General features: G+C 42.1%; 1 protein-coding gene across 3 annotated transcripts in view; it reads left to right on the top strand.

The window, feature by feature from the left end:
* Positions 1–10,565: 10,565 nt before the first annotated feature.
* FUT8 (fucosyltransferase 8) overlaps positions 10,566–26,755 on the top strand; it is a 143,153-nt gene continuing 126,963 nt past the window's right edge. Inside the window, exon 1 of one of the 3 annotated variants that reach the window (XM_074867609.1) lies at positions 10,566–10,842. The gene's annotated coding sequence lies outside the window, so the exon portion shown is untranslated. The remainder of the gene's footprint in view (positions 10,843–26,755) is intronic. The other 2 variants (XM_074867606.1, XM_074867610.1) reach the window with 2 other exon arrangements.

Here is a 26,755-nt window from a genome sequence, read left to right as displayed (position 1 = left end):
AAAAAGTATCAGGATGGGAAATACAGATTAGTTTTACAGTGCTGGGGAAGCTGATAGACACGCAGGCTCAAGGAAGCAGTTGGTCTTACTGAAAGACAGATTATATGATTATCCAAAAAAACTAGCAAAACCCACTTCACATGTTTATCTTTCAGCCACTTCACATATTTCTCTTTCTTGTAGGAAGAAGACTACTGACACTTAAAATAACGAACTAGCAGGAAGGTTTCTCTCCACTAGCCACCAATAATCATTTCTGGCAATAGAAGCTATTTGGTTCATGTCAGTGGACATTTCAAAACATTTAAAACTATTACAGCAGAGATTTAAAATGTTCTTCTACATGTGTATGTTCTGATTAAGAATATTTAGAAAGTTGTCCATTCGTGACAATAGCACTACCATTTTGAGAGGTGAAATGGTCAAAGGTTTTGTATATGTTTTTATAGCTGTATTGATGTTGAGAGAGTGAGGTATGGCTGGTTGCCACACAGAACTCAGGAAGTCATTGGCAGAGGAGACATGACCCACATCATTTGTTTAGGTGGGAACAAAAGCTGCTTCGCTCTTCCTGGACGTACAGAATATAATGTCAGTCCAATGGGCACACCCATATCTTTCTAAAAGAAAGAAACTCTGTTGATCACCTTCTAGGACTCTGTCACTAGAAAATGCTCCTTAGTTCCTTATGCTTTCAAATCTTTTTTTGGGTTTTGACTGATTGATATGTTTGCATTGTGTAGAAACAGATGTATATGTACTTCATAATAATACAACTTATTTTTTTATTCTCTAATTGCATTATTTTATCTGTGTAAAGTTTTGTGTTACACAAGTGTGAAAAAGACAATAAAAAAATAAAGCTTATCATAATTATTATAGGTTTGAAACCATCCTGGATAGTGACTATCCTTTATGGAGTTGCTATAGAAGAACCCTGGAATGATTAAAACCTGCTATATAAATCCTGCTGCTCCAAGATCTGTGGTTAAGCTGTATCTACATACATCAGTTTTCACCAGTTCCCTGTCATGGTATTTCTGTTATTGCATATAAACTTGGCTGTAGGATCAACAGGAAATAGAAACATCAAAAGGAAATAATAATAATTTGTTTTAAAATATGTTTCTAAAAGATTATGTAAACTTTTCATCCTTGATGTCTCCAATGACAGTGGAGCTGCGCTGTCTTCAACCCTTCCCTGGAGGCAACTCGTAGAGTTCAAACAAATACCAAGTCTCATTTGAACATGATGCAACTATATACCGTGTAGACTGTGTAAGATTGCTTTGCTGCACTAACCATGATAGAGGATAGTGTAAAATATGTTGCCACCTATCAGCTGTTCTGTGGTCACCCTGCAAAGTTAAATTCAGTTAGGTGGAATTGGTGACTAATTTTGGTTTGCCTTTGCTATTATAAGACTAGATAGACTATATGTGTGTTTCTAGTTCAGTCTACCACCTGGAGTATACACAGGAAGAGAAGAGAACAAAAAGAAGCTCACCCATTTTGAGTCCTTGTGAGATAGGAGTCCTCACTTACATACTGTATGCTTTTAGGCATAATTAATAAAGCACTTTTCCCTAGATTCCCTGTGCAAATGAGAATTTTGTGCTACCATTCTAGATAAGATGAATTTTAATCTCACACATGCACCAGCTTCGTATCCAAATTTTACTTCAGAATTGAAAAAAGTTTGCATACAGTAGATAGCTTATTATTACTACAAATAAAGCACTACTACAGTAGTCAAACACAGATTTGCTTAGAAGGTAAAACGGGTTTTTTAGCCCTCTTTCAGCAATGGCCACATCAGTAACTGCCTTTGGTAGTAACCAGGTTCTAAACTGGAGAGCGCTCTGCTGCATTTTGTGTTGCTAGAAGGCATTGCAGCAAAACAGCTTAATCTGGCACAATTGAGCAGAGCTCAGCAAAACTGCCTTAAACAATGTTTAAATGCTTACTCCGAGATCTATCAGACTTTTAAAGAACAGTAATTGTATATCTGGCTGTTTGTCAGAGATGCTATGAAGTCATCACTCGAATATTAATTCAAGAAAGGTGAAAGATTAGTGATGAAAGTCAGTTTCAATGCTTCATATTATGCAACATAACATTTTTCAAAATTACTAGAGAAGTCTGGGTAATTTGGCTTTCCTAACTATACTGAATCTTATTTTCCTTCTTTAAGGTTAGGCGTAATTGATTATCAAAAGAATTCTGGAAACAGTGCAGTGACTGAGCATTACCGACAAAAGCTTTTTTCTCCTCACTAGCTGACAATTTCCTGGTACGGTGGGACACCCAGGGAGCTGCCACCAAGTGGGAATGCTGGATGTTAGAAGCAAAACCTTGAACAACCTTGGCATTTGGCAGAGAACCCACAGCGATGGGCATGCCAGAGTAGTGTGCTCCCAACAGCCCTTTGCTCCCAACAGCCCTTCGTTCCCAGCAAAGAGCCTGCTATGTTTTGAACCAGCTGGAGTTTTTTTCCAGGGATAATGGAGTTTAATAAGTAAGAAAGAAAGTCCTGTGTACATCTGTCACTGTAGCAAGACCCATTTCCAGAGCTACAAGTAGATGTTTTACCTCAGTTGTAGGAGAAGGGCTTGTTCTAGTTCCTGCTCATGGAAGCGAAGGCTGTATTTCTTTTCTGGTAGATACTTTATGACTGTGTGGAGGTTATTTTATTTTATGAGATACAAAGTCATGCTTTATACTTGCTTGTTAGCCACAGTCTTTGATTTGTGCCGATGCTGCTAGAAACAGGAATGAAATTCAACTGCAGGCCCTACATATAACTTTTAAATTTCCAAGTAGGATACAGTATCTGGCTTATCTGGTACTTTCTAGGAGGTAGATCCTTTTTCTTAACGCATTTGCTAATGGAAGGAAAAACTGGTCGTTCAAGTTACATGTGGGACATGTGATTTGAGAATGAGCTGATAAGTAAATGGTACTGATAAATTAATTTTGTTTGCTTATTAGCTGGTTTTCCATTTGCGCTGAATACTGGTAGACTCAATAACAATGAAATGCCCTTGGGACATTTAAGAACTATTTCAATTGTAGCTACTGATGTAATAAGAGATTTACAGAAATTAGTCAAAAGCAAAATAAATTAAGCTTAATGAAAGCTTAATTGAATAAAATGTGTTTGTCTTGTCTGGTTTTGGTTTACAGAAGTATTTATGTCCAGAACTCAGCAGAGTTTCATGTGACATGCTGGGCCGGTGCTACAGACTGTCTTTCTCTGGCAGATCTTTTATTGGCTGATCATCCTTTGAAAGTATGTGCATACACCATTTGCAAAGACAATGCTGAGAGAGAGGACAGCTGGGGTTGTTACTGGAAAAGGTGCTACTATTTTCCCTATAAGCTACAGATAAAGTGTTCCACATTTCTATTGCAGGCTGTAAACCAGACCAGGCTGTTCTTGAGTGTAAATTTACCTTCACAGGAAATCCATTGTTTGGAAAGCTAATGGAGCCACCACGCCCCTGTGCGCACACAGATGGGGCTCTCAGATAAGTTCTTGTTCTCCAAGGGACATGAATACCTAAATTATCTGATAACGCTATTGTTAAAGTCCCAATATTGAAAATCCTACAAGAAATGATAAACTTATTTACACAAATTTATTGGGGTAGGAAACTTAACCTGACCCAGGATGAAAATTAGCAAGTAGGAATTATAACGTCCAGTCCAATGCAAAGATAAATCAATCTGGAATCAATTGCTGGAAATTAGCAAGAATCCCAAATTCGAGGGCCAAGTTCTTCTTAAAGGAAAAGGGTGACGATATAGAAAATTACTGGTAATCCAGTAGCTTTATTTATTTGCCTGTAGGTGAATACAACCCAAAAACTACTCTGAACAAACACTGTTGCACAGTCAAGCATTCAATAATAATCACCACTTTCCCCTTCCCTCTTGTGGTAGAAGTAGGAGCTGAGTAAAGCTAGGAAATTTTCATGTAAAAATGTGTTGATTATGAACAAGTGCGTCTGCTTCATAGAGGGAAATAGTGTCCAGAAGAGAGAATTAATACAGCTTTAATGTACTCTGCAAATAATTTAGATGCCAGAACTCTTTTGAGTGTCATGCATTCAGCTATTATAAAATAAATCTGAGTGAGGAAACCTTGAAATATTGTAGCAATTAACATCTTAGTAATACCACATTAACATATTTAGATGTTTGTAATCACTATTCAGCTCTAGAAATGCTGCCTCTCCTAGTCTTTTACAGTGGAAAAATGATGAGTTTGTCTGTTTGTAAGGATGCATGTTAGCTTTTCCAGGAGTAAAAGATGCATGGAGACAATCTGAAACATGAGAGGGAAGACTTCCCTCTTTTAGTCTCCATATATACCTAGATCAAAAATTCAGTTTCAGATTAGGTCCTATGGAAATAGTAGATCATATGCAATACATTTAGCTTCTTTGGGAAAATTGGTTAGAAAACAGTTGCAAAACTCAATTAGTTTATGTAACAGTTCTGAGGGTGTGAAAAATACGATTTTTTTAAAGTCATATACTCCCCTTGCTCCTTATACAAATAGCCTGGCTAAATACAAGTAGATTTCTGGAGGAAAAGCTAAAGGCACATTCTTATCACCAACATAATCCCGGCAAATTTGAAACTCTTACTCCAAAACTTTTGAAGTTTAACATTTGAAAGAAAAGGGACAGAGCTTTGAAAATGCTGGTCCAAACGGCTGACAGTTTATGAAATCAAGTATTTCTGCTATAGGTAACTGAAATGGGACCTTAAAGTGGGAAGTGCTGGGCCGACTTTAGGTGACATTGTCAATGTTGCAGCTAGCACAGCTTGTACTGCATTGCATTGTTGGATTTTAATCCTGAAGTAGCTTTTACTGTGCATCGTTTTGGATGATCCAAACCACACTTTTTTGATAATTTGTACTTTACTTACTCACCCGCAGGTACAAATTATTGTGTTTATGCAGCTGCACTACCTGTGGCTCAACTTTAAAAAATATACATGGAGAAGATTTTTTTTTTTTGCATTTACAGTACTTGTCTTTACAATATTATGAACACATCGTCTCTGCTGAGGTGCACAGACTGCTGCTGTGATAGTGAAGCTGTCCCTGCTTTGTTCACCCAGAAGTGATACCACTGTGCAGCAATATCTTCCACATAACCACAGGCATCTCTGACGTTTATTGAACACCCATAATGTGATTTTTTGATTACCTGACCTGCCCAGCTCATTTTAATAGTGTTTGCACTTTGCTCCTTTCGACTTATAAGTCTTTCCTTGCTATAAAACCAGTGTGTGGACAAAAACAAAATGGTATGCCACATCAAACCCTGTCAGAATTCAAAGTAAAGTGTTGTAAAAGTGGAAGTGTCAAGAAAGAATAAGTTTACACTGATTTATATAAACACTTTATTCAAATGCCTTGGATACAGATAAACAGTCCTTGTGCAATATTTGTTATGGTTTCACCTGCTTTAAGCTGGAATCTGAAAGTGTTTTGATAAATGTGACAGGGAAGTTGGTTGAGTTGCTCTGCAGCTGCAAGTACTTCTGTATGTTATGCTGAAACACTATCTTACATCTTGTAACAGCAGTACCTCTCACTAATTCAAAATTTTTTTTTTGTTTTATTTTTTTCTGAAGAGGAGGAACCATTACCTTGTGCTGCACTTATGATGACTGGCTTGTACCTGCTGGCGTTTCCTGGAAAATGAAAAATATGGGTTTTGGTGATATTCTTTAATGGATACAGATGTAAGTCTTAGAATGTTTTAAAAAGTTTCTTATAACATTACTAACTCGTGTTTCTTTCAATTATTTGAAATTCTGTTTTACCTGAAACTGATACTCAACAAGTGCAAGATCAGATTTCAAACCAGTGGAAAAAGCAAAACACTGAGGGCTAGAAAAGAAGTAGTTCATGGACCCTTTAAAACATTGTTTAGAATTTAAGAAACTTGGCTTTATATTAAATAATTGATAATATTCCTAGGCATTTTTTAAAAAGTTGTATTTAACATTGGCAGATTCTGTAATCTTCCTGCTGATTGTGGCTTGATTTTCCTTTAACCCTAGTGACATGTTTTCTTTAATTCTTATGTTCCGGTTGCATTTCTGCAGATAAAAGCATACAGCTTTCCTGACTGGTACAGTGGCTGGGTACTCATAACAAGTTGACTTCTACATGGCGGATAAATGAACTGATTTAGATGCCTATATTCTTTCCCAACTCATCCTCCTCCCCAATATACACAGTTTTTACTTAAGAGGGACAAAAGCATAACACCCTCCCACCCCAGTTCCATTTTTTCAAATGTCATTTCTGCATTTGTTTTTTAAATATACTGGATCTAGAGCTGTTCCTACCCATGCCTTATTACTACTTTATATGACAAAATAAAGCTTGGATAAATTTTCTAGAAACTGTATTATTCTTTGTAGACAGCACATAAAAAAATGCCTGTAACCCTTTGCTGTTCTGATTTTGGTTTTGGTGGTACTTGAGCTCTATTGTTTTATAGTGGTCTGCAATAGATAATATAGAATAGCTGGCATGAAGTAAGCCAGTTTGCACCCCTGAGCTGCATATGGAGGAATTTGGATGAATGTGTGGTTTAACTCTGGTGTCACATGTAAAACTGGACATCTTTATAAGGGAAGAATTTGCCAGATACAGTTACACTGCAATAAATAAAAAGTGTTCAGAAAACCTAAGGTAACCAAAACTCAAAAGTGATGCTTAATAAAAATCCCCAAATCAATTCCAGAAGTATTTTTTAAAATGCTTTCCAGTTCTGGTGATTTTTCCTTTCAAGCATACTTCTACTACTGTGATAGCTAAAAACTGAATTTGCTTCTGAAGCTTTTGAGGCCATCATGCAACTCAAAGAGATAAGGATTTAAGAAGTTGGGTATTTTTATAGGAGTTGGTGGTATCTGTTAAGACTGCTTTATGACACCGGGGTTTGGAGCTAGTGAAGAACAGGAGACAGCTAACGTTGTGTAGAGAAAGAAAAAGTTCACAGAAGTAGAATTTTGTTTCCCATGAGGGTTAAATGTGGACTCCAGTATGTGTTCATGTATTTGAGGGGCAAAGTTAAAACATCTTCACATTTCATTTTAACTCAAGTTGCTACTCAGAGTAACTTCTGAGACAGGTGGCAGGATGTCTCATCAAAGTGAAACTAGAGTTGCCCTGCTGAGATTCCACCTGCTATGTAAAAGTGCTACCACCTTCTTGCCAAGTGGAAAGAATTACCTGACTCCAGCAGATTTTGCGTCTGTATCAGTTAAAAGCGATTCGTTAGGGTTGTGAGATTAAGCACCGGAAAACATACACTGGACAACTAGAAGGCTCCACCTTAAAACTGCAGGATTGTTTAACATAATTTGTTTCCTAATCATAGGAGTGAGTGTCCCATGTTCTAGCATAAATTTCCCTTCTCGAGGGTTTTAGAGCACCCACAAACCAAGGCTCTGACCCTTGGTCACTTGATGAAGGATTTGTTGTTGGAGGCACAAGTGAAGTTCTACACTTAAAAATGAGCTTTTTGTGGTGAAAAAAAAAAAATAGCTACTGGCCTTTTAGTCTGGTTTGGGAAATGTACTTCTAAACATATATACTTGCTGCATTTAGCATTTGTAAAAAGTTAGTGCTCTGTAAGAGCACTTCCCTCAGTAGCTTTTCATCTCTCTCACTAGTCATTAAATTTTCCTTCTCCCATTATGTCATGGCTTAGCACTGCTCAGGTCACCAATTCCTCAAAATAAAAATGAGGCTGATAGCAGTAGCTGCTGTAGCATGGTTAGAACTAGAATACAAATAAAAATAACTCTTAACTGTACAAGTTATGTGCAGATTGATCACATCTCATCCACTGGTATCTCCAGTGGATACTGGGTCAATCCTAGTACATTGTTTTCATTGATTTAAGATAATATGCCTATAGCACAGAATATCATGGACTTGAAAGCAAATACATCAGCAGTAATATCCTCATTGCATTAAGCAATCACTTGAAATGCATTTAATTTCACACCATACTAAGTACAATTGAAATCACCACAAGCTTATTAATGAAATAGCCCATTTATTTTAGCCCTGATTTTTGTCCAGTTTGAGGACATTGTATCTCAGAACTGCTTGCACTGAAAGTACCCTAATATTTTGTGGGTTAGTAGGCAGATTTATGTCTACAAAACAGTATTTTCCCACTAGATAGCAAGGACCTATCAGAAGAAGCTCTTCAGTTTTCAGATGTCTCCCTGGATGATTTTATTTTCTTTCAGAATCTTTCTTTAGGTGCGATCCTCCAAGCAGAGGCAACGTGCAGTTAAATGTGTCATTTGGAAAGCTGTGCCTTACTTTCTGGATCATCTTGATGCAGCTTAGAATCACAGAATGGTTTGGGCTGGAAGGGACCTTAAAGACCATCCAGTTCCAACCCCCCTGCCATGGGCAGGGACACCTTCCACTAGCCCAGGTTGCCCAGAGCCCTGTCCAACCTGGCCTTGAACCCTTCGAGGGATGGGGACTTCCTTCCCTTCCCTTCCCTGCATTCACTTTTAGCCTTTTTTGCATCTATTTAGACTTTTCAAATGTTTTTGATTTGTGGCACTGTTTTTGGTTTTGGGGTGGGGTTTTTTTCCCATGAAGGGATGGTAGGATAGCAAGTTTAAGGTTATTAATGCTAAGTTAGCTTTTCTTATGCATGCCTTAGCAATAGTTCACTAGTGGATTTGTATCACAAATGGAAAACATCCCCAAGCTCTTTTGAAACAACTGTTTTGTTCTTTTACCTGTGTAAACATTGTACGTAACCCAACGGGTTTTGGAATCCAAATCCTTGACTAATTTTGTAGACATGATCACAATATAATTTTTAGTAGCTATAATAATAACAGCTATCACAGTAATAGGGGTTAGGAGCAGCAACTCAATATTTGACAACCGTTGGCAATGTGCTTACGATTTCAATTTCTAAACTAATCTCTAGTCTTGTCAGTTAGGAATTAAAACCTTAGGGAAAACAGATATAGTCATTATTTTTGCGTTTCCAGATCTCTCTGGAAGGTTGCTATGGGCACAGAATATTACAATTCTTCTTTCTGCCCCGCAGACTATGCTTGCGGCAGCTGTGCCCCAAGCTCCATGTTAGCAGGCAGCTGACCCATAATGTATGAAGTCAAAAGTGAAAAAGCAACAGACACTTCCATAAACCTTATGAGCATATTTGCAAATGTTTACTAGTTCTGGGGCAAAAAAAAAAAAAAAAAAAAAGAAAGAGGGCTTGTGGAACAAGCTGGAGAAGACAAGTGTGAACAAATACATGACATACCCACTGAGAAGCAGGACAGCTCTTCTGAGCCTGGGAGGGGGTGTAAGAAGGATGTGATAGTTACAAAAAACCCCGCCCTACCAGCTCTGGCTTTCACACAAGTCATAGCATACTGAAACACACTCGTCCTGCGATTCCCACTCTGCGTGCTACCGCTTCATCACTGCCATTTCATCCCCCAAGAACACCGAAACACTCCCAGCGCACGTTACAAACTTTGAAAATGTGTATAGCTTTCCCATGTGAGCGCTTGGGAAATTACAGTTACGTTAAATACCCTGAAATTCTGCATCTAGCCGAGTTCACCTGCATTTATGTGCATTTTCAGGATGCGTTTTGCTAAGCCACAGGAGCAGAACAAGTCATACGTGCTCAAGTGAGCCAGGGGTGCTCAGGGGTGAACAAGTTGCAGGTGCCAGGCGAGCCAGGGGTGCTTAGGCCTGCCCCAAGTCCTGCTCTCACCCCGCGGACACGGAGCGCTTCTTTGACTCTCTTAATACAAAATCTTGCGAGATTTCTGTCCTTTGTAGGAATCATTATCTTAAAAAAAAAAAAAAAAAAAAAAATCAAACCAACCATACTGAGCTTCTTCCTCGGGCACGATGCAATAGCGCTGCAGGCGGGGACCTGCCCGGTGCGGGCAGCAGCGCCCGCCGGGCACCGAGCCTGTCCGCCGACACGGCTCCGCTGCCCGGCTGCTGCGGCCGGCCCCGCCGGAGGGGGGTCCCCCGGGGCGCCCAAGCGGCTCCGGCCGCCCTCCCACTGCCTCAGCGCAGCGGCAGAGCCGGCCGCCGCTCCCCGCGAACGCCGCCGCCCCGCGCTCGGCAGAGAAAGGGCGGCGCGGCGCGGCGCGGCGCGGCGCGGCGCAGCGCGCCGGGCCCCCCCCTCCCCGCGGCGCCGCCGTGCAGGGTGCGGAGTGGCGGCGGGGGTACCCCGGGGCTGTGGGGCTGCCGGCAGCGCGGTGCGCGGGGGAGTGCGGGAGTGGGCCTGTCCCCGCCGCGCATGCGCGCCCCAGCGCGGGATGACGAGCGCGCCCCGGCAGCCCATCTCGCGCCCTCATAGGCCGCCTGCCCCCGGCCGGCGCGCGCCCGCCGCCGCAGCTCTTCCTACTGCGTTCGCGGGGCCGCGCGCGCGGGCGCGCGCTCCGCGGCGGGCCCCGGCGGTAGCTGCGGCCGCGCGCCGCCCGCCGTACGCCGCTCCCCGCTGTCAGCTGCTCGCGCGGCGCTCCCCGCCCTCGGCGCGCGCTGCCCGCGTCTCGCGCTCCGTCTCAGTCCGCCAGCGGCGGCGGCTCCTCCGCGAAGCGGCGGCGGCGGGTTCCTGCTTCCGTCTCCTCACGGCGGCGTGTGTCTGTTCGTCCGTCCCCCCCCTCCCCGCTTCAACTCCCCCCGCCCTCCCCTCCCCCTCGCCGCCCCTCCGCTCGCCCCGGCGTCTCCCCGCGCCCGGCACCCTCGGCGACGGCAGCGCGGGCCCCGCCAGCGGCGCCGGCACTCGGGTAAGGGGATGCGGGGGCTGAGCGGGAGCCGCGGCGGCGGGGAAGCGGGTACCGAGCCGAGAGCGGGCTGCTCCAGCCAGCGCTCCCCATCCCTCCCCCGGGCCTGGCGCCGCCGCTGTTGCGACTCCGGTGCTGCTCGGCAACCGGCGCCGCCGGGGTGGCGGTGGCGGGGCGGGGGCCGGTCTCTCCCGCCGTGTGCCGGGCTCCCCGCGGGCTCCCTCACCTGAGGGGTGCCGGTGGGGCCTGAAGCCCGCCGGAGAGCGCGGCGGGGGCCCTGCGCCCGGCGGGGGGCCGGGGAGGCCGGGGCTTGGCGGGCGGCTGGGGCATCCTCGGTCGGCAATGGGGCCGGGCCGGGCCCGGGAGGGAAGTGCGTGCGAGCCGCGGGCGGCGGCGTTGCTCCGCGGAGCGCGGCGGGCGGCGGGGTTCCCGCGGCGGGGAGCGCGGCTGCCGCCGTCCCGTGCGCCGCGGCCGCGGGGGGAGGCCTCCAACTTTCCTCGTCCCGGGAAGTGCGGCCGCCCGAGGGGACGCCTGGTTTCGGCAGAGAGAAACGCACGGGAAGCGTGGGCTTCGCGGGCGGACCTTGCGCTCCAGGGCCGCCTGGTAGCTCGAGGAAGTGCTTGTCTTACAAGGGTGCAGAGCCATCGGTTGTTGCCCCGGGCATTTCCCACGGCGACCTTTACCGTATTTCGGCGCATTTAACTGCCTTGATCTTGGATTCTGGTACCGGTAAGGCTCTAGTGGTTCCTCCCCTAGTCGAGTTTGTGCTTAATTCTGCTCAAATCTTTCACACGTGTGTGCGAGTGTGTACCCACTGTGTTCCAGATGCTCGCCAAAGACCAGGCTGTGACCCTCTGCCTTCAGCAGCTCATGGGGGTACGAGAACAGGTAGAAACTGTAATGCTGTGGTGCGGGTTGTACCAAAAAGCCTCTGGCCATAGACATCAGCTGAAAAACTGCTTGTTGAAAGACTGCAAGTTCCTCGGGGCGGTACCTGCTGTCCCTGTGCCCTCAGTGCACACATGGCACACTGTGATCCACATGCTGTGCATACGTGGATGTGGAAAACAACCGTGTGTTCAGGACACTTTGTCAGTGATCTTGTATTAGCACTTAGTGCCTTTTTTTGATGTGTGCGTGTATGTGCTGAGGATACAGGTCAGCTGAAATGTGTGTGTTTCAGTATACATGTGTACGTTTCTGCACATGTATGCACACCTACTCCCTCTACCCCAAAATTCAGTGTTTTAGTGCCTGGGTATTAACTGAAAGCTAATGGAGTAAATACTTCAGAAAGAATGTTTAAGCATGAAAAGGTTTTTTCATTTTTATAGTGTTAATTTTCTTTCTTTTCCTAAGTCATTCTCCACTGGAAATTGTGATAAACTTTAGAAAAATCTGAACGGTAAAAGCAAATAAGTGGCCAATATTGCCTGTGCTGCTGCTGCTTGGGGTGGTTTTACAGAAGGCTCTGTTAAAATTCCTTCCATAATTAACACAAGCTAGTTATTAGGAGTTGATGACTATGCTTTGATGTATTTCCAGTAATGTCTGTTTCTCTGCTTATTACAGGTACGCTTACTGCCAAATTTACTGGTACTTGTTAGGATTTCATACGTACATGTACCTTAAACTGGCCAACTAGCGTATTGCAAAGTTCGCATATTTCCCAACACCAACTAATGAGACAACCTTTTTTCAGTGTTGAAAGTATAATTAATTATTCATCTTTTCTGAGCAAGCAGTTCAGTAATGAGGGAGGTGTAGGAATCAACCTGGAATGTTAAATCATGCAAATTCACTCTTTTAGTGATGTAGCTGCCAGGACATCTGACAACTGGGAAATACAGAGAGTCAGATTGGAAGTTGTAGCTTTCTTTCTCTTTTACTCTTGTGTCTTCGTTTGTTTAAAATTTTGGCAGTTTCATTAGCTGTGCAACTGAAAAGATAGTTCTAGCTAATATTAGAACAAGAAAAAAACGTTAGCTATACTTGCTGGAGCAGAATGGAGCTCATTTACCTTAAGCAAATTGGTAAAGATAGGACTAAACCCCAGAGGGGCTCCCTTTTGTTTTGGCATCTCTGGTTTATGATCACTTTATTGGGACTGCAAAAAGGGCCTTGATTGTATAATGAAATGTTTATATATTACAAATACTGCAGACTATTCATAAGATTAATCTGAAAAACTGTATTTTTGGTCCATTCTTGTCTCTCTCTAGCTGTACAGAATTGCTGCTTTCTCTGTCAGATGTGTTCTAAACCCAATGATTTTTCTCAGTGTTGGAATTTATGTACAGTAAAAAATAATAAATGATAATTCTACATGTACATTATCTGATCAGTCTGTTCATTGACATTTAAGGGGATAAAGATGAAGAAGATTTGGACTTGAGTATTTAAGTCTTGTTGCAGAGTCAGAATTTAAAATAAAAAGTAATTACTATAATCTTAGGCTGGTCTAGAGGGGGAGCTAGTGTCAAAGCAAAATGTGACTTAATTTTTTTCTGGACTCATTCAAAAGCTTGCTGTTTGGTCATAGAATGTACTTCTAATACAATAAGGAAAACAAATGCAGATGATGCATGCGATGTATGATTGCATTAATATGTATCTCTTATGATGAATATAATCTGCAAATGAAGTGATGTTTCTGTTTTTTAGGGAAATAGCACCTATGTTTTGCTATTAAGCAACAAAAACTATCTTCAAAGAACTTTGAAGTTGCAAGATCAAGCTCTCGTAAATCATGATAATGCCAGAATTAAGGACTCTTGAAAGAACTGTAATTTGGCCTCTAAATATATGGTTAAATGTTACACTTTTCCCTACAATGTTTCTTTCAGTATATAGCATAGAATGACACAGACTGTGTTCAGTGAGCAATATTGAATCTTTTCTCTTGATATCGAATAATGTGTGGCCTTAGTATTTGTTATGTGCTGTTCATACTGTACCTTCTTAATTTCCTCTTTTGCTGTTTCATTACCTTCAGTCTCTAGTGCCTGCATGTTTCACTAGTAATATTTTCACAGAAATCTCTGGAGATGTGTTATGTGTCCCTTTGTGTTGAGTATCCAATTTAGAGCCTTTATGATATGATTTTTCAAAATAATCTATCAGAGTTTTAATGATTTGCATGTTCTCAAATGTTTTCTCATAAAAGTCTGTCTCCCTATGTAATTTACTAACAATAACCTGGCTTCTTTTTGTTATTTTTTTATAGATCCCTTAACAGGGATCCATGAATGCATATGCTGGAAAAGACATCACTGCTTGGTTTGTAGTATGGTGTCTGTTGATTTAGACTGCATGTATAAATACTTAGATCTGCTGCAATGTTAACCCCAAGATACAAAGTCCCAAAATTTTGAAGAGTGGATTTCCCATTGATAGTGTGTTGTTTTTGTTTTTGTTTTTTTTTTTTAAAGGTGATTTACTTGCAAGGAACAAGAAGAAAATCAAGTTCTCTGGCACAATATTAATTTCCTCTCTTTTCCTTCAATACCTATCTTATTAACAACACACTTGCCAATATTTGCAGTGCATGTGGCAAGGTCCTTATATAGTGTTGTTATTTAATTTTTTTTTTAATATCTTGTTTAGTAATACAGCAAGAGTACCTTGTGCACAAGGGCACAGAGAACAAGATCAAATAATCTTTAATTTTTGTGATGTGACTGTAATTTTTTCTAAATGAGGGTTAGGCTTTTCATACTCATCTGTTTAAAAAAATAAATTCTTCGCATGTAAACAAAATAGTCAGCATGCTAGACTAAAAAAAGACAGCGACCCTGATGGACAGGAGGAAACCTTCTATCATGTGGGATTGCATTAGAGCATATGACTTTAGAAAGGCTGGAATTTGTGTATTTTGCCATAAGGTTTCTGCCTCTTGAGCTAGCAGAGAGTGGATAGTAGTAATTTGTAATTCATCTGTGGTCCAAATTATATGGTCAGTGAATGTTTTTCTGAGATTTTAAAGTGTTTCAAAGTAGTGATGAAACTCTGGAATCTTGGGTTCTATTCCAGGCTCTGGGAATAAGCATGTTCTTCTGTTTATTCCTTCTGTAATACCTACTTAAATATCTTCCTGTCCCAATCTTTTTTGCCCTATTCTGAAATTTTTATCATAGTCCTATTTTCACCATGTAAACAGCGTGTTTTTTGCTAAAGGGCTTTTTTTCCCCGAGATCCAGAACTGCTGTGCTCTGGGAGATTCTAACTAATAAATTGTTTATCCCAGTATTCTATCACTGTTTGAATCCTGTCCAGCTATTCACGCTCCTGTGTGCTGCTCTCAGGCTTCTGTCCACTATCCTCAGCTTCACATCCAGTTTTCTATCATGCCTAGGATCTGTCCTCTCTGTTCTTCATTTCCTCTGGCTCCTGTTCTGTCTTCTGAAGTTTTCCAACTTCTGTGTTGTACTTCATTCTGGTTTTCTTGCCTAGCTGGTCTCTCATCTGAATTTGGTTTTGCCTTTCCTACCAGTCTTCTCACCCATCTCAGACTTGGTCTGTATCCCAAATTCAAGAATCTGTTCACTGTGTCAACTGTATCAATTTTTTTCTACATTGCAGTTCTTTCTTCAGTTAAGTCCTATTGGTCCCCTTCTTTTCCACCCTTTTGTTCATGTGCATAGCTCACCTCTTCGTGCTTGCTGGGTCCAGCAGTATATCACTGAGAAGCAATTCAGATGCCAGTGATTACTCAGGAAAACAAGCAGGCCTATCAAGAGATGAGCTTGGCTTAACAGGGAACTCATGTCTGAGCTCCAGTGCAAAAATGAGGTACGCAAGCAGTGGGAGCTAGGACAGGCTATAAAGGAGAAGTTTAGAAACATTGTCCTGGTATGTAGGGATGACATCAAGAGAGCCAGTGATCACGCAGAGATGACACTTGCTAGGGCGGTCAAGTGCAGCAAGAAGAGTTTCTTTTAGTACTTTAGTAGTAAAAAGCTAGACAAGTAAAACATGGGCTTCTTTCTGAATGTGATGTGTCATTTAGTGACACGGATAAAGTTGAGGGACACAATGCCCTCCCCTCATTTCCTTAGTGACCCTTCACCAAGAAGGTGTCCCAGGCCTCTGTGCTTAGTGGCAGGGTTTGCAGAGAGTAGCTACCAGTAGTGGATGAGGATTGAGTCGGGGACTGTTGAGAGAGCTCGAATCATACAAGTCCATGTGGCCAACTGGACTGTGACTGAGGATGTTGACAGAGCTGGTCAGAGTCACAGTAAGGTCCCTCTTCATCATCCTTGAAACATCTTGGATAGCAGGAGAGCTTCCTGATGACTGGAGAAAGGCATGTGTTGCACCCTTCTAAAAAGGCCAAAATACAGTCCGAGGAGCTACAAAGCTGGCTAGGTTCCTTTTCATCTCTGGGAAAATAAGGGCATGGGCGTTCTTGGAATGCGTTCCAGCACACAAGAAGGAAGTGATAAGGAACAATCAACATGGGTTTATCAAAGGTAAATCATGCATGACTAGCCTGATTGTCTTCTATGGAAAAATGGCTGAATTTCTGGATGAGGGAAGAATAGCAGATTTCATTTACCTTGACCTTAGCAAGGCTTTCAAATCTGTCTCCAACAATATTGTATCCAGATTTGGATGTTACAGTCCGAGTGGATGGAGAACTACATGAGTAAAAGACTGGTTGGATGGATGGACTCTGCGAGTACTAGTTAATGTGTCCTATAGGGAGGATGGTAACAAGTGGGGTACTGCAGGGGTTCATCCCGAGATGGTGACAGAGTGCACTCTTGCACTTGTGGATGACACCAAATTGGGGGGAATAGTTGACATGAATGAGGACGGGCCTGCCATTCAGAGGGACTTTGGCACTGTGAACACAAGGCCCATCCAGAGCATTATGAAATTCAATGACAAGTGCAAAGCCCTGCACCTGGGATGGAAGAGCACCTTGCAGTGATACAGGCTGGGGACTGACTGGCTGGAAAGCAGCTCTGCTGGAGAAACCTGAGGTCCTGGTGGACAGCACTCTGACTGTGGGCCAGCAGCAGCATGCCCCTGCAGAAAAGAAGGGCAACAGTGAAGGACTTGGGAGTAGTATTGGATGGAAAACTGACTGTGAGCCAGCAATGTGCACTTGTAGCCCAGAAAGCCAATGTATTCTGGGCTGTATCCAGAGCAGTGTGGTGAGCAGGTTGAGGGAGGGGATTCTCCCCCTCTGTCTCTGATGAGACACCCCCCCCCCCCCCCCCGCAGTGCTGTGTCCAGCTCTGGGGGCCCCAACATAAGAAGGACACGGACTTGCTCGAGCGGGTCCAGAGAAGGCCATGAAGATGATCAGGGGGCTGGAGCACCTCCCCTGTGAAGACAGGCTGAGAGAGTTGGGGGTGTTCAGCTGGAGAAGAGAAGGCTCCGGGGAGACCTTATAGCGGCCTCCCAGTGCTTAAAGGGGGTACAGGAAAGGTGGGGAGGGACTCTTGATCAGGGGGTGTAGGGATAGGATGAGGGGTAATGGTTTTAAATGGAAAGAGGGTAGATTTAGATTAGATATAAGGAAGTAGTTTTTTTACTGTGAGGGTGGTGAGACACTGGCACAGGTTGCCCAGAGAAGCTGTGGCTGCCCCCTCCCTGGCAGTGTTCAAGGCCAGGTTGGACGCGGCTTTGAGCAACCTGGGCTAGTGGAAGGTGTCCCTGCCCATGGCAGGGGGGTTGGAACTAGATGATCTTTAAGGTCCCTTCCAACACAAACCGTTCCATGATTCTGTGAACATTCTGAGCTCTTAGAAGGAACACAGCCAGTAGATGGAGGGAAGTGATTATCCCTCTCTACTTGATGCTCATTAGACTGCATCTAGAGTACTGCGCCCAGTTTTGGGACCTTCAATACAGGAAAGATACCGATAAGCAGAAATGAATTTGGTGGAGGGCTACCAAGATGGTTAGGGAGCTGGGACACCTGCCCTGTGAGGAAAGGCTGAGAGAGCTGGGTTTGTTCAGCTGGAGGAGAGCTGGCTTCATGGGGATCTAATAACAACCTGCTGGTGTTTTTGAGGAGATCACTGAGAAGATGGAGTCAGGCTCTTTACTGATGTGCGTGATGGGAGGACAAGAGGCAGTGGTTGCAAAATGAAACAAAGAAGGTTCATACTGGATGTAATGAAAAGCTTTCTCTCCATGAGTTTAGTCAAGCTGTGTAAGAGGTTGCCCAGAGAGGCTGCGTAGCCTCTGTCTTAGAGGTTTTCAAGACCAAAATCGGTAACGTTAAGCAACCTGGTCTGATCTCATAGTTGACTTTGAGCAGGAGGTTGGGCTAGAGACATCTGCATGTCTGTATCTCTGAGTCTACAACTGTGGATGCTTAACTCCCAGAAGAAGCCTTAGATGGCAGTCAGTACAGACAGAATGCGTAGCTGATTCAGCTATAACATATCAATAACAGCAATGTCACAACGAGCTTGACAAAAGCATCATTTGTGTGTCAGGATATGCATTTTGCTGTCTTGTAGAAAGATGCACGGGGAGCTTAAAGCATGCAAGTGATTAAACTTTTAAAATTAAAAATAGCCTTCTGTAATAGGGCAAAAGTGTATTTTTCTGTAGCTTTCCTTGGAAAGGGGAAAAATATGTTTAGCATACAGTGAAAACGCTGAAGTAGCTCAGCTTTGACATGGACAGCTGGCACGGAATGGGTCATCTTGGAAAGCCTTTGGCAACTTAGAAGAAACTGAAAAATGAATCTTCTACAAGGAAGTATCAGACAGCCTTAAAAATAGGTGATCTTTCTGGGTCATTTGTCATGATATGTATGTAAATTCATATTATGCAGCTTGTAATACATCATTTCAAGGTGGTGATTTTCTGACTACCTGTTAAATCGGTTGCAATCAATTCTGATGTTTTTTTTTCCCCCCCTCAAATACATGATATCCTAGTTCCCTCACATGATTGTTTCTTCTTTTCTCCTCTCCCTTCCTCCCCCTCCACATTTTCAGAGTGGGGATGGGGAACAAATAAAGGAGAAGAAGCAGTCCTAAGATAGGAGGAGCCCAGTAACTGTTATAAGACCACCTTTGACTACAAGTCTTCATATCGGAAGAGCTGCATGTAGCAAAGAGCTACTGTTAAATGACAGGCTGGGGATCTTTTTTTTTTTTTACATTTATTTTTTATTTTTGTTATTCAAGTATGAGATGCTACAGGATGAAATCTTTCAATGACCCTTTTCTGCAGTTTTTGCCCCTTCATTTGTATTTGCTAACCTGTAGTCTTTAGGGATCTTCCCTAAGACAAGTGGTGATTTCTGTAGCAAAGCTTAGTTTTCAGTGAATCAACCATTTTACATAGTTCCTTCAAATATTACATGTTAATAAAGCATAATTTACATCATTTATTAAAAAGAAAATTAAACACTTCAGGTATTGGTCATTCTAGAATTTGGTGAAGTTTGTGCTGCTACGATTGCTTTATGGTAGCAATATTTTGAATGTAAATGCTTTTTAGGAGTGCTTTCATTATATGTTTGCTTCATAACCTTATAGCAGTAAGGTGAATAATTTTCTGTATTATTAGAGAATTTCTTTTGTTAGTTTTGACAGTTAATAGCAATGAATATCACCATGACATTATTAATTCTGCAAGGTAAAGACTGTTTTAGAAGCTTGTGGAACATTGCTGTGAATATTTTATGGAAGTTAATTCTGACTGGCTGTGTGTTAAACTTTTTTTCAAAGCGTTGCTTTTTCCAAAAGGTTTTGTAAAATAACAGTAGATGTTCATCTTTAGTTTCTTAAATTACTTAGGTTTAACTTCACCATAATTTGATTAGAACTTGCACAGTGTCATAGTAACTTTTTATGATAAGTCTGATTTGTATGGGTACAAATACATTTGTCAAGCTTTTTGGAGGGTTTTTTATTTTTTTGGAGGTGTTTATGTGCATGTATGTAATAAATATTAAAGTATTTATCTGACATGCTCTTTATTGAACAGTTCATAAAATGTCCTTTTAAAAAAATGAGTTCTTTAAATTATTAGTGTATTCAATTACATAAATTCCTCTTTAAACTCTTTGCCTGTAAGGAGCTTTCTGTTGACCAAGTGACCTGTTTCAGAATGTGAGCTCTCAGGCTGCGTGGAACCTTCACCTTTAGCTCTGTGCCTTTATTTGTGATGATAAAATATGTAATGTTCCTGAAGCATGTATACAGGTTTCTGATACGCTGTACTTAGCTGACATCTTGTCTCTTTTTGTGTGTTTGCTAAGCAACTTCCTCTGTTTGACACACATTAGATGACTGTATGCTTGAGACTGAATAGTTTTTGCTGTTGCAATATATGTAGTGCGTTGATGGTCTCTTTTCTCTCTCTTGCTTTTCGCCTACCCCAAGCTGTGTAAGACCATTCATGGCAGGGCACATTATGTCTTTAGTTTCTCTAGCTGCCTAAGCAAGCATTTGTTCCTTATTTATGGCAAGGTTTGAATTCACAGAAGAAAAATATAAAAAAAAAAATAAAAATCCCCCCCCCCCCCTTATGGTTTTGTTTCACTGAAACACCTTTGTGGTATTGTGCCATGCTTTGGTATGCTTAGATAGTCTCTGCACTTCCTTTTTCTGTGGTCTGGGATTTTTAGCTTTTTAAAATGTTTGGAGAGACTTGCTCACAGTTTACAATATTTTGGATATGTGTCTTCACGTTTCTGTTCATTAAATAAGTCTGTTTCACTTTGTTGGCAATATTTATTTATTTTTAAACAGTACAATATCTTACTTTTTGATCTGTGCATTGCTTGGTGTGTTTTCAAGTTATAGCAGTTAGGACAGTATGAATTACAGCTTTTTCCTGATGTGGCCCACTGTTTAGGACACACTGGTATTGAAAGATGTTCTCCTTGAGTTGTTCTTCATTGCAGATGCCTATTCAGCACCCTGGATTTTGGGTTGAACTGCTAGATGTTCTTTCTGCAACATTTGTTGATTTTTAACTTCAGTGAGGTGGTGCTAGACTAGCTATCAATGCTCTTAAGTTTGCCCTACCAGGCTGTAAAGATGGATGGCAATTTGGGTGCTATGACAGCTTACATTGCACCCTAGGACAGCATCGTCAAACTCTGCAGATGTGAGTGTGCTTTGTGTACTTCCTAGAGAGCAGGGGATGCTGTCCCTTAGCAGGTTGTTGATGGTTTCTTCTAATGTAATTTTTTTCCTTCAGTGGCAGCTGGACCCTTGGAATGCATGTGAGAAAGGCCTTTTATCCTTCTTTTTTGTGTGATTACAATGGATAGTGCTCTTATAGGATGAGGGGTTCAGTATAACCTAGAGCAAAGAAACGTTGGTCTCTTGAGGAGCTAGGCATACATATAAGATACAGAGAGGTCAGCGTAATTTAAAATGCTTGTTTGATTTTCCTGTACAACGTATTGCAGTGTCATGCATAGGCAATAATAGATAATAATTCTGCAGATTCAGTGTCTACAGAAGTGCTGAGAGAACATTGTCTCCACTTAGTTGATAGCTCTTCAGACCTCTTTATGTGTGTGCATGAAATCACTTGCTTGGCGTTTATCCTCAGGCACGCTGAACACGTCTCTCTGGTGTACCCCTAGTTGCTTCGAGCTATTGGGCCAAGAATAGGAAGTATCCCAAGTACTGAAATCTGACCGTAAGGTCATAAAACCATGTCTTGAGATGTAACAGGATATGCTGGTATCAGTCAGACAGAGATGTTTTGATCTTAGACTCTCCACAGAATGAGATTGAGATACCATTTTACAGAACATTGATTTTTGCTTGCTTCCAAGTTCACTGTTTTCTGAAGTCCTACATGAGGTAAGATCCTGCTGTCCCTGCTTTGTAGAGACAGTTACAATTTTGTGACCAACTATATTTTTGGTTAGGACTTCCAGGACTTTGCCTTTTGGGGCACATTTCTTATGTAGACTGTGAGTACATCTACTCCGACTGTATCAACCTCAGGTTCACTATTTGAATGCTGTGGCTGTTTAGGCTGGGCTTACTCATTCTTTCCGAGCATAGAAGGGGAACTGTCAGATTTGTGTGCCTAAGTGGATTAATTAGCCAGATGCGTGTCTCCAGTGTTGGTCTGGTCACATTCTTGCTATGTGGCAATTTTTTCTCATTGCTCTTTGAGGGTTTCTCTGTGTTCTCTCACTCTATAGTTCTGGTATTTAAGCAGGGAACACTCATGCCATTTTTCCCAGAAAATGCTCCATATTATGGGGCTACCTGAGTTCACTGCTCTTTTGTAAAGGCATTTTTTGTGTTTTGACAATCTACTCTCTTTCTTTCCTTATGTAAGTTGTTTTCTTGGCTATATAGACAGTATATGGAGAGTCAACGATTGCAAGGCCACTCTCAATAATCTTTGAATAATCATGGCAACTGGGAGAGGTGCCCAAGGACTGGAGGAAAGCAAATGTCACTCCTGTCTTCAAGACAGGCAAGAAGGAGGACACAGGGAACTAGAGACTGGTCAACCTCACCTTGATCCCAGGGAAGGTGATAGAACAACTAATCCCAGAAACCATTTCCAGGCACGTGAAAGACAAGAAGGTGATCAGAAGTGGTCAGCATGGATTCACCAAGGGGAAGTCATGCCTGACCAACTTTGATAACCTTCTGTCATGAATGACTGGCTTGGTAGACAAGGGGAGAGCAGTGGGTATTGTCTATCTAGACTTCAGTAAGGCTTTTGATGCTGTCTCCCATAAGATTGTCATAGAGAAACTAGTAAAGTATGGACTGGATGAGCAGATAGTGAGGTGAATTGAAAACTGGCTTGATGGCTGGGCCCAGAGGGTGGCGATCAGTGGCATGTAGTCAGAGGCCAGTAACTAGCAGTGTACTCCAGGGGTCTATACTGGGTCAAGTCCTGTTTAATATCTTTGTGAATGACTTGGATGGTGGGTATGGAGTGCACCCTCAGCACGTTTGCTGATGACACAAAACTGGGGGGAGTGGCTAATATGCCAGAGTGTTGTGCTGCTGTTCAGAGAGACCTCAACAGGCTGGAGAAATGGGCTGACAGGAACCTCATGAAGTTTGACAAGGGGAAATGCTAAGTCCTGCACCTGGGGAGGAACAACTCCATTTGCTGGGCACCGACTGGCTGAAAAGCAACTTTGCAGAAAAGGACCTGGGGCTCCTGGTGGATGCCAACTTGAACATGAGCCATCAATGTGCCCTTGTGACTAAAAAGCCTAACAGTATCCTGGGCTGCACTGGGAGGAGTGTTGCCAGCAGTTTGAGGGAGGTGATCCTTCCCCTCTGCTCAGCACTGGTGCGGCCACACCTGGAGTGCTGTGTCCAGCTCTGGGCTCCTCAGTGCAGGAGAGACATGGACAGACTGGTGAGAGCCCAGCAAAGAGCCACAAAGATGATGAAGGAGCTGGAGCATCTCTCCTATGGGGAAAGGCTGAGAGAACTGGGACTGTTCAGTCTGCAGAAGAGAAGGCTCAGGGGAAATCTTATCAATGTATATAAATACCTGACGGGGTGTAATGGAGTGGGGGTGAGGTAAGAGAGACACAATGCAGCATACCTTCTGGATCTTGGTAAGAAAGGCCCAGCAGCAAATGGCTTTATAAGATAACTGCTTTAATAAGGCAGACTAAGAAGAGAAATTTAGATAGTGGGTAAATCTTGCATCCCTCCAGTGCTGGGCACCCTGTGTTTTTGCAGCACCAGACAGAGCTCAGATGGATTTTCCCCCAGTGCAGTGTGCGGAGCAGAGCAGATCCTGTCTGTGGAGAGAAGCTCTCCCTCCTGGTCATTCAAGCTATTAATTAATTCACTTACAAGAAAACAACTCTATTCCTAGAGGATGTTCTAGTGAGAAATTCTTGCTGCACTTTGAGATAAAGGCAAGTCCACACAGGTGACATAATCGTCAGTACCAAGGGGGAACTGCTTGCAGACTTTTCTGTTACGATTAGCTGGCTGAGTTTAACTTGCAGCCAAGGAGTTTGTGCAGCACAGCACAGGCCTGTGCCTACTCAAGTTAACTGTTATGTGGATTACTAACTCCTAAACGTGCAACTGTCTCTCGGTCAGGATCAATACAGGAGGGTACAAAGAGGACAAAGCCAAGGCTCATTTCGATGGTGCAGTGGGCACAAACTGAAACACAGGTGGTTCGGTCTAAACAAATGGAACAACTTTTTCACTGTGAGGGTAACTGAGCACTGGCACAGGTTGTCTAGACAGGTTGTTGTGGAGTCACCATCTTTGGAGTCACTCAGAAGCCATCCAGGCGTGTTCCTGGTCAACTGGCTCTAGGTGACCCTGCTTGAGCAGGGTGTCGGACAAGGTGACCTCCAGAGGTCCCTTCTGACCTCACCCATTCTGTGATTCATTGCGATGTTGTGGTTTGGTGTGTGTTTTCTCAAGGGAGGATGCCCTTGTGTTGGCATTGAACAGTTTTTTCCCTGTAGTTGAGACTGGATTCCAAAAATACAGTTGTTCCAAAGCCAGTATTGAGACTACTCATCTCATGAGCATACAGGTCACTAGAGTTTAAGCTGTGTATGGGTCTTAATTGCAAAATGGCTTCCTGGGTCTCAGTTATGCTTTCTACAAGCATTTTGTTATTTTTTGCATAAACACTAGAAATGATTCTGTATTTAATAGAATGGTCTTCATATACCTATCGCCTTCTTTCCATTGTCCTGTCTCTGTCAGAGCCTTGCTCTTTTTTAATTAACAGAAAGAATCTGAGGATGTACAATATTCTTCACCTTATGTCAGATGCAGGGTGGAAAGCAGTAGACCTGAGAAAAGGTTAAATGAGTTATGAGGATAGAGGGAGCACAAAACTATTAGTCAAAATGGCTGAGGCATGTAATTGCTGAAGGTCTGAATGTATAACAGAATTCTGATTATTGATTGGCAATTTTTGCAATTATGGTTAGTCTTGTTGAAATAACATTTGATAAATACATTAACATGTAATGGGGCTTGATGTTCCTATGCTTTTGTCATCAATTGTAATAACTGTAAAGGAATTTTTATGCTATGTTAGACCTATTGGCTATAGCCAAGTGAATTGTTCAATAACTAGTATTGGCTTTGCAAAAAGTAGGGAACTGGTAGGTAGCAGTACAGCATTTCTACAGGGATGATGTCATCTTGTTCAGGTAAGCAGAATGACTGAACTTCCTTTTTTTAAATCAGAGTGTCTCATTAGTTTACCTGAAGATATAATTGCAGTATTTTCTATATTTTTACTTGAGAAAGTTGTTTATTTTTTGAGGGAGTTTTAACTGAATTCTCAGGTTAAGTGCCCGTGAATTTATGCTGACTTGTTGAAATTAACTTGCACTCAGTACTTAAGGATGCTATTCCTTCTGGACAGTAATTTGGACAACTCAGTCTTTTGAGTTTCACCTGTCATGAAGTTACCCTTTCATCCAACTTCTTGTGTCATGTTGACATCAGTTGTCATTTGGAAAAGATTAAATATAAATCCTTTTTATCTGCAGTTTTTGTTGATGTGACATGTATTCCCCCCCCCCCCCCCCAATAGATCTTTGATATATAATCTTAGACGGTCCTTGAATATTACATAAATTTTACTGGTTTGTTAACTCTGGGTGTCCCTTCTATAGTATTTTGACCTGGTAGATTCCAGGTTTGCTCTTTGTTAAGTAACATCGTGCTTTCTCAGGCAGAGATCCCTCTCCTTAGAGATTTCAGAAATAATTATGTATTTTAGCAGACAAGCATAGAATTGGCTATGATACAATATAGTAAAGATTTTCAGCTATTGTCAAGTCATGCCATGTTGGTTAAGGCATCCAAATGATGTTTTGAATGTGTTTAGGAAAATAAATGATTAATCTTGATGGCTTTTTGTTTTTATAGATTTTATATGACTTAATTTTTTATGTTTCTAAAAATCTGGGCTAGTAGATGGAGATATGGTTTCATGTTCCATCAGAAATGTTAACGAAGGTATCAGTTACATGGTTAGTTTTGAAAAGAAATGTGAAAAATAGTAAGCAGAATTGTATTTTGTTAACTTCAGAGTGCTCTTTCAAAAGTGCATACAGATTCTGAACAGCCTCTGACTTTCTTAATGTTTATATAGCTAGCATAAACATGGAAACACTTTTTCACAGTCTTTAAATGTTTATTTAAATATATTTTCTCATGACACTGATGTGAAATGTTGCAATATGCTCACAGTGTTAGGCAGCAAAGGTGCATCCTGGGAGTTCATGAAGATTATTGTTTCCTGCTGAGACATTTTTAAATAGTGGGTGTAATTCAGTGGCACCAGCAAGTCAAACGTATTTAGCCAGTACAGTTTTCCATTTATTGAGGGGGTTTCCATTGATCTGACTTCTAGGACAGTAAAGAATTGCTTGTGTACTTAATGTTTCTCTGTGCCATTTCTGTTATTAAAGTGCTCTTCAAAGTCATAAACAAGCAAGGTATCTTTAGATTGATAACCTTTGTTAGTGGCTTTTCTCCTGAAGTCTCTTACAAATGTAGTATTGTTGCTGCTTAAACTTCTTACCTTCCCTGGCAGAAGCAACCACAAGAAGACTGATTATTTCTTTATCTGGCTTAGACATGCCTTATCAAAAGAGGTAATAGCTTTAACTGAGCTGTTTGAAATCATAAGTGCTTTGGGATGGAAGCGTATGGAATGTTCCTTTGGACAGTTCTTTTCTTGGTTGTTGCTTGAAAATGTTGCATCTATGTGGCGTTTATTAACTGCCATCACCTGGTGTTGAGGGGTATCTAAAGCTCAGAGCCCTTAGATTATGGCATTTTTTTATTTATATGTTACATCAACTGTGATTGTAGAGAAAAAAGTGCTGTGAACTGTGGATTCCCATCTGAGAAATCTTTAGCTGTGTTTAGATGAGCTGTGTGAAGACTTACTATTATTTTGAAGGTGGATAGTCCCAGGTGTG

The sequence above is a fragment of the Strix uralensis genome, chromosome 4, assembly GCF_047716275.1.
Source record: "Strix uralensis isolate ZFMK-TIS-50842 chromosome 4, bStrUra1, whole genome shotgun sequence".
Classification (NCBI taxonomy): domain Eukaryota; kingdom Metazoa; phylum Chordata; class Aves; order Strigiformes; family Strigidae; genus Strix; species Strix uralensis.
This window is presented reverse-complemented; position numbering and strand designations above follow the sequence as displayed.